At 55.6% G+C, this 6,170-nt stretch overlaps 1 long non-coding RNA gene across 2 annotated transcripts in view; it reads right to left on the bottom strand.

Moving 5' to 3' along the window:
• Nucleotides 1-1,975: 1,975 nt before the first annotated feature.
• The window catches only part of LOC108448598, a 5,151-nt gene continuing 956 nt past the window's right edge, over nucleotides 1,976-6,170 (bottom strand). Inside the window, exons 2-3 of one of the 2 annotated variants that reach the window (XR_001864554.1) lie at nucleotides 4,871-5,050; nucleotides 1,976-4,178 (exon numbers count right to left, since the gene is read on the bottom strand). This is a non-coding gene — a long non-coding RNA (uncharacterized LOC108448598). Of the gene's footprint in view, nucleotides 5,051-6,170 lie in introns of both variants that reach the window. The other variant, XR_001864553.1, reaches the window with a different exon arrangement.

Here is a 6,170-nt window from a genome sequence, read left to right as displayed (position 1 = left end):
CCCGCGCGGAGTGGTACGGCCGGGCTCGGGAACCCACTGACGCAGATATCCTTATATGGGATACATCCTGTGCGAGGGGGCGTGACTGACGGGAAGCGCTCCAGGCTGCAGCCAAGTGCGGCGGGCGGGCGGGCGGCGCGCGGGACAGGACGGGACGGGACGGTTCGGGACGCGACGGCCCCTCCCCCCTCGCCTGGCGAGACCCTGCGAGGGCTCTGGGGCACCGACACTGCCCTTGGGGCTGCCGTCCCGCAGCAGGTGACGCCCTCCCCGGGGGCGCCGTCCCGCCGCAAGTGACCCCTCCCCTCAGCGGGACCCCGCACAGCCTTTCCGCGGAGCAAGGTGCTCCAAGAAAGGCGGCGAAGAAGGGGCCCCGCCGGGCAGCGGTGCGTTTTGCGCTGCAAGTCAAGCCCCACCGCCAGCACAGAGCGGGGTCTGCCCGTAGCTGGGCACAGGTACTCGGCGGGCCCCACGCACGGAAAGCTCAACCTACACCCCTCCCCGTAGCGAGGAGCGCGTTACGCTCATGTGTCACTATTGACTTGTCTATTATGTGTGCTTGTAATTGTCGAGAGCGAGGGTAATGGCACAGGGCGGTGGGGAAGCACTGCCAGGGAAGCCTGAGGGGCCGCAGCCCTCCGGGAAGGTTGAAAGATCTTAGGAGCAGTGCTCGGGGGGGCTGGGATATCTGCCAAGAGCATGGGCAGGAGGCCACCGGGAAACCACCGACGAGGAGAGAGAGGGGCGAGGTTCGTCCTTTCCTCCAGTTTGGGTTTTGTTTTGATCCTTGTTGCATCGAAGCCCGGAGACACCCACCCACGACGGGGATGTCAGGCAGCCCTGGCTCAGGTCAGGCTAAGGTGGGAGCCAGACCGCAGACTCGCCTTGCACGGGAGCCAAGAGATCGCGGCTATAGATAGTAACAGGGAAGCTGCAGCAGGGAGCGTGTTTACAGCAACAAACAGAGCCTGCAGCGCAGTCTCCAGGCAGGAGCGTCACCCAGCCAGGCTGGGATCCTGCTGGCAGCCTCTCCCTCTGTTGGAGCTCATGGGCTAAATGCAGCGCTTGATGCTGCTGCTGTTGCTGTTGCTGCGCGAGCAACCTCCGTTCTTAGAGATCTGGGCCACGGGGGCGGGAGAACTGGGCCAGCTGCTATTTCTGAACTGCCCGTCAGAGCAGAGGGGACAGCCAAGGACTGCCGCAGCTCGCGGCCCCGAGAACTGCTCCAGCTGCTATTTCTGAACTGCCCGTCAGAGCAGAGGGGACAGCCAAGGACTGCCGCAGCTCGCGGCCCGTACCTCTCCCTGGGAAAGGACCTGCGGGGAAAGGACCTGCCAGTGCTGCTCTCATCAGTTCAGCGCTGGCCCGTGGGCTATTCCATCTCGGGGCAGGCATCAGTCACCCCAGGTTCCTGTGCTACCAAGGGTTCTTTGCCCCAGCCAGCATTCCCCTCATGCCAGCTACCGAAAGAGCAGGGCAAGCATGGTCTCTTCGGCAGCCCCAGGGTGCAGGTGAGGAGGCCCTCAGCATTGCCCAGAGGAGGGATGTGCCAGCAGATTAGCAAAGCCATGCTCCTGCCATCCCTGCCACCAGTGAGCACCAGGCCAAACCTCTGCAGCCACATCCCCAGCAGGGCCTAGGTTGACACACTGGTGCCCAGCAAGGGCAAGAGCCTCAGACACAGTTTCCAGTCTCAGACATTTGCCAGGCACATTTCAGAAAAACACTGCTTAGCCCTGCTGTCTACAAACTGCCCCAGGGTTCCTCTAGCCAAACTACCTTCCCCAAAAGAAGTGTCTGGAAATCAGGGGGGGAATCCACTTCACCAAAGCCCACAATATTTTTGTGGTGCCCATGCAAACCATCTGTTGCCATCTCCACTGGCGACCAAGCATGATCGGTTTGTACCAAACGGAAAGTGCACGGATGCCACACATTTCTAACATGTGGAGGCAACGAAACAGAGAAAGCGAAAACACATGACGTGGATTTGTTGTTTGCTCCAAACACAGGGTGCACACGTTTTACCGCAGTATGTGTGAGAACAAAAAAAGGAAGCAGGCAGTACCGCAGGGACAAAACAGAGTCAGAGCGTGAACCCTCCTGCCTGGGTGACAGGGTTACCCTCACCAGCATGCCAGGCTGATGGAGGCTCCTCACCTCCCTCACCAGCTGGGAACAGGAAGAGCCATTAGACCCTCACAAATTAGTGTGATCTGTGGAATGGACCATGAATTCAGTGAACACAACAACATTATTAAACCTGTACAGCCAGGGCCAGCAGGGTTTTGCCAGGCTCTGGTGGTGCTTGGCTAGGCCGCAGCTGCACAGACACACCCCTCTAGGGACTTTTCCCTTGCTTCAGACAAGCCCACTGCACCTCTGGATCTGGTGCTGGAGGAGGAGGTGGCTGCTGACTATCATCAGCAGGGAGATGGCTCTTCCCAGATGCCTGGCCAGACAGAAGAGGCCATGCCCACTGCACTTCTTGGGCATCACAATGGTGCCAGCAGGGCAGAAGGACAGCAACAATCCAGTGAGGATCTTGTCCGGGATACCAACAGAACCCCTCCACCTGCTTGGCCTCCACTTCTCCTCTTACCAAGCAGGGAGATGGGAAAGCTTGCAGCTCTGAGGCTTACAACAGAACAGCGAGCTCCCAAGCCTCAAAGTGCAGCATGGGAACTTGGCCCTACTTTCACACCCCTCCTTCATCTGAGCTGTCTACTGAGGCTGGCCTTGGAAAACCACACCAGAAAAGCACCTGAGATGTGTGGGCCAGTGCAACTGCACAGCCAAAACCCACTTCAGGGGGAAGAGATGGCTGTGCCTAAATTTGGCCATGTACCAGGGGAAAGTTCATTCCAGCAACATGGCCCTTTGGTAGTCTCATGACCCACTCTCTGTCAGCACCCACTCTCTGTCAGCAACACTGACTGTAGCATGGTTCCATGTTCCTTCTCTAGGCACACAATATGATGGACATCTGTCTCCAGCTAACCAGGGACTGTTGGGGTCACTGGGAAGGAGACTGGACAGCCAGAGTTCAGCAGCAGAGCTGGCATGCAGGGGGCACTGCTGTGGACACCAAGAAATAGCTCCCCTGCACTGAGAATTCATCACTGCCTGGCCAACCATCCTGCCCATACCATCAGAGGATATGCACAACAACTTGAGTACCTGTTGTGCTACAGACTTTATGGGCAGGCTCCAGGGGCATTAGTGAAATTCTCCCTGCACACACCTGCACACCCAATGTTCCTGGTGTCCTCCACTACATTCACTCCCAGCATGGCACAAGGGATCCCTTCCATCCACTTGGCCCCAGAGAGGCTTGTAGAGCCAGGCAGAGGCTGTGGGGCCTCAGAAGGAAACAGGATGGAAAAGCAGGAAAGGGGGCTGAAAAACCAGTGGTGGGAGCCTGCCCCCTTTGTTGATGTGTCTGGGGAGCAAAGGGTGGAGGAAGGGCCCTTGGTACATTATCCCAGTGGCCTGAACTCCCCACAAGACACACTGCAGCTGTCACCCTCCCACCTAGCCTGGGAGCCTCCAGGAGGGCAGGGTTCCCACCTCTGCTGGTCTTAAAAGCACAGTGCATACTCAAAGAAAAGTATAAACAGCAATTAATAATCACAGCAGCTGGGTGTGTGACAGGGACATCCTAAAGAATAAACACTGTGAGCAGAGACATCCCGGCATCTCGTGGTCGCACAGCCGCGTGCCGTGGGCCGCCAATTACTGTGGATGACGCTGTCGAGCCATCCCACTTATTCTCACTACTCTGTGCCTGCACCATGGTGGACACTAACTCATCAGGCACGGCTGGTCCTTGCTCCACACACTGAGGAACCCATGCACTGCTCTCAGCCAGCAGGCGTGGAAGAGCTTCGCCCATCGCAGCGCTTCATCCGCACCCCATTGCCCCAGGGCGGGGCTGGCAGCCATTGCCCCACAAGCCAGGGTTCATAACCTGGAGCTATTCAAGCACAAAGTTCTCCAGACAAAACTCCAAAACTGCTGCTGCTGCTGCCACTGATGTGCTGTGTGTGCCATGGTGGTGAGACAAAGCCGGAATACCATGGCCAAGCTGGCCTCTTATCTCTCCACCAGCTCCAACATCATAGGCCCATCCCAGGGCATTGTGCATGCTCACAGTTATAGTCCAGGGCACTGACTGGCTGGGAGGAAAGGAGAGGAAAACGTGCTCAGTGAGAAGCAGCATGTTCAAACCCAGTGACAGGCTAATGCAGGACTTTTCTGATTATCAGACAAGATTCAAACAAGGCAAGTACAGCTGTGATTTCCTTGATGGAACCCCACAAGATGCCTGCAATAAATCCCCACACAATCAAGAGAAAGCTTGGGTTTCCTGTTGTGTCCAATAGCTTTCTGGAGGTGGGAGCCGGATGGTCACATTGCCAAGCTACCTCCTTCCTGTGGGGCTGGGCAGCGATACCAATGCTTGTGCCACGGGCTGGGTAAAGGGACAGGGGTTGGGTAAAGGGGTCCTGCTCTTCTGTTGGTGCAGTGCCTCTTGAGTAAAATGGGCCAAAGGTAGCAAAGGAGGAAGTGCTGAGAAGGAGGAGGAAAATGCCACTGTGCTTAGCTAAGGAGATTTTGTTGCAGATGCAGAACAAAGCTGCTGAAGTGAAGGGACAGGATGTTGAAGATTGTTTAGCTCAGGACAGAAAGAAACCTTATAATTGTTGTGACTGGGGAGTGCTCTGGGGAAAGAAAGGCTCAAGGGGACTCAGGACAAACAAAGGATCACAACGCTGAGGATAGTCTGGGAGGAAGAAGGACAGTCTGAGCCTTTGTCACTGCCTGGAGAAACAACTCTGCTTCACTGGAGGTAGTCCCCAGATCTTACCTTTCTCCTGTGCCATTCAGCGTCAGACACCAGCATGCCAGGTGGGCTGGCTGCCCTGGAAGACAGTCATGAACACAAGTAAGGTCTCCCTTTTTGAGTCCTCGACTCCTGTAGCGATGTGGCTGTCGCAGGGACTCACAGAGACTCAGCCCGTGGGCGAGTCACATTCAGTTGGTGCTGCTGAAAGGAAATGGCAAGACTTGAAAGCAAGGTGTTTGCACCCTTCTGCAACTGAGCCATGTCTCTGGCTGGACAGTCAGGCTGCACTCCAGGCAGAGCCAAAGGGAGCAGGCAGCTCAGTGCAAAGATGCTGCCACAGCAGGAGTAGAGACCCCCAGTAATAGAAAGAGAACAAATAATAAGGCATGGCTACACTGTGAGTTGGCCTTTTTTGTCCTAGGAACAAATATTGGGAATACCCCAGGAAGCTGAGGTTCCTTAGATGGTATTTAAGAAATGTAACAAATACAAAATTCAATATTATTAAATTGTCTGGGGTTAACAGTGCCATGAATATGTAAACATGTAAACAGTGCAGAGTACTGCCAGCCCAGCCCCGAGGCTTTGATCCTCCCCATGCATCCAGATCTGCCAAGCAATTTGGTGTGGCTGGGGGTAGCTGCTGGAAGAGGAAACATCTTCTGTGTTAACTCATTCCTAAGTATCTGTGCAACCAGAGTTAAGCATATGCTTGTGCAGAGAGACCTGGGAGTAAGACATTTACAGATCATCTGTATGCTCTGCTCCACCTCAGAACAGTGAACAGGGTCTGGAGGAGAGTCTCTCTTGCTCACTGCTAGCAGCTCACAGCTCTTTCCAAGTCGAGAAAAAGCTCTTGCCATCCTCCAGGCCCATACCAGCCTCTGAAGAGATTGTCCATTTTCTTCCCTGTCGAGGTTATATGTTAAACACGTAGACAGTAAACATGTCAGAGAGTCTAGGCCTGGAAACCCAAAGACCTTTCACAGAAGAGGTACAGCAGTCCAGTTTGGGACTGTTTGACTTGGTGATTGCACATGGAGGACGTGCCCTCTGTACTCTCCTCCCAGGAGCCTGACTGCCAGGGACACAACCGCCAAGCCAGTGGGGTCAGGTTAACTTGCTTTGTCACTGTTTGCTTTAGGATCCATATAGAGCACAGCGGGCTGCAAAACCAGCTCCTCTCACCCATGTGAGACACCACTTGACGGTGCTGGCCTCTCTGGGCACTGACTGCCAGTGCAGATGTGGGCGCTTGGAAAGAAAGGCGCCCTGTGCTTCAGCACAGAGCCTCAGTAGAGGGCCTGGAGAGCTCCCCCCC

This window comes from Corvus brachyrhynchos, unplaced genomic scaffold (assembly GCF_000691975.1).
Source record: "Corvus brachyrhynchos isolate BGI_N302 unplaced genomic scaffold, ASM69197v1 scaffold115, whole genome shotgun sequence".
NCBI classification, from domain to species: domain Eukaryota; kingdom Metazoa; phylum Chordata; class Aves; order Passeriformes; family Corvidae; genus Corvus; species Corvus brachyrhynchos.
This window is presented reverse-complemented; position numbering and strand designations above follow the sequence as displayed.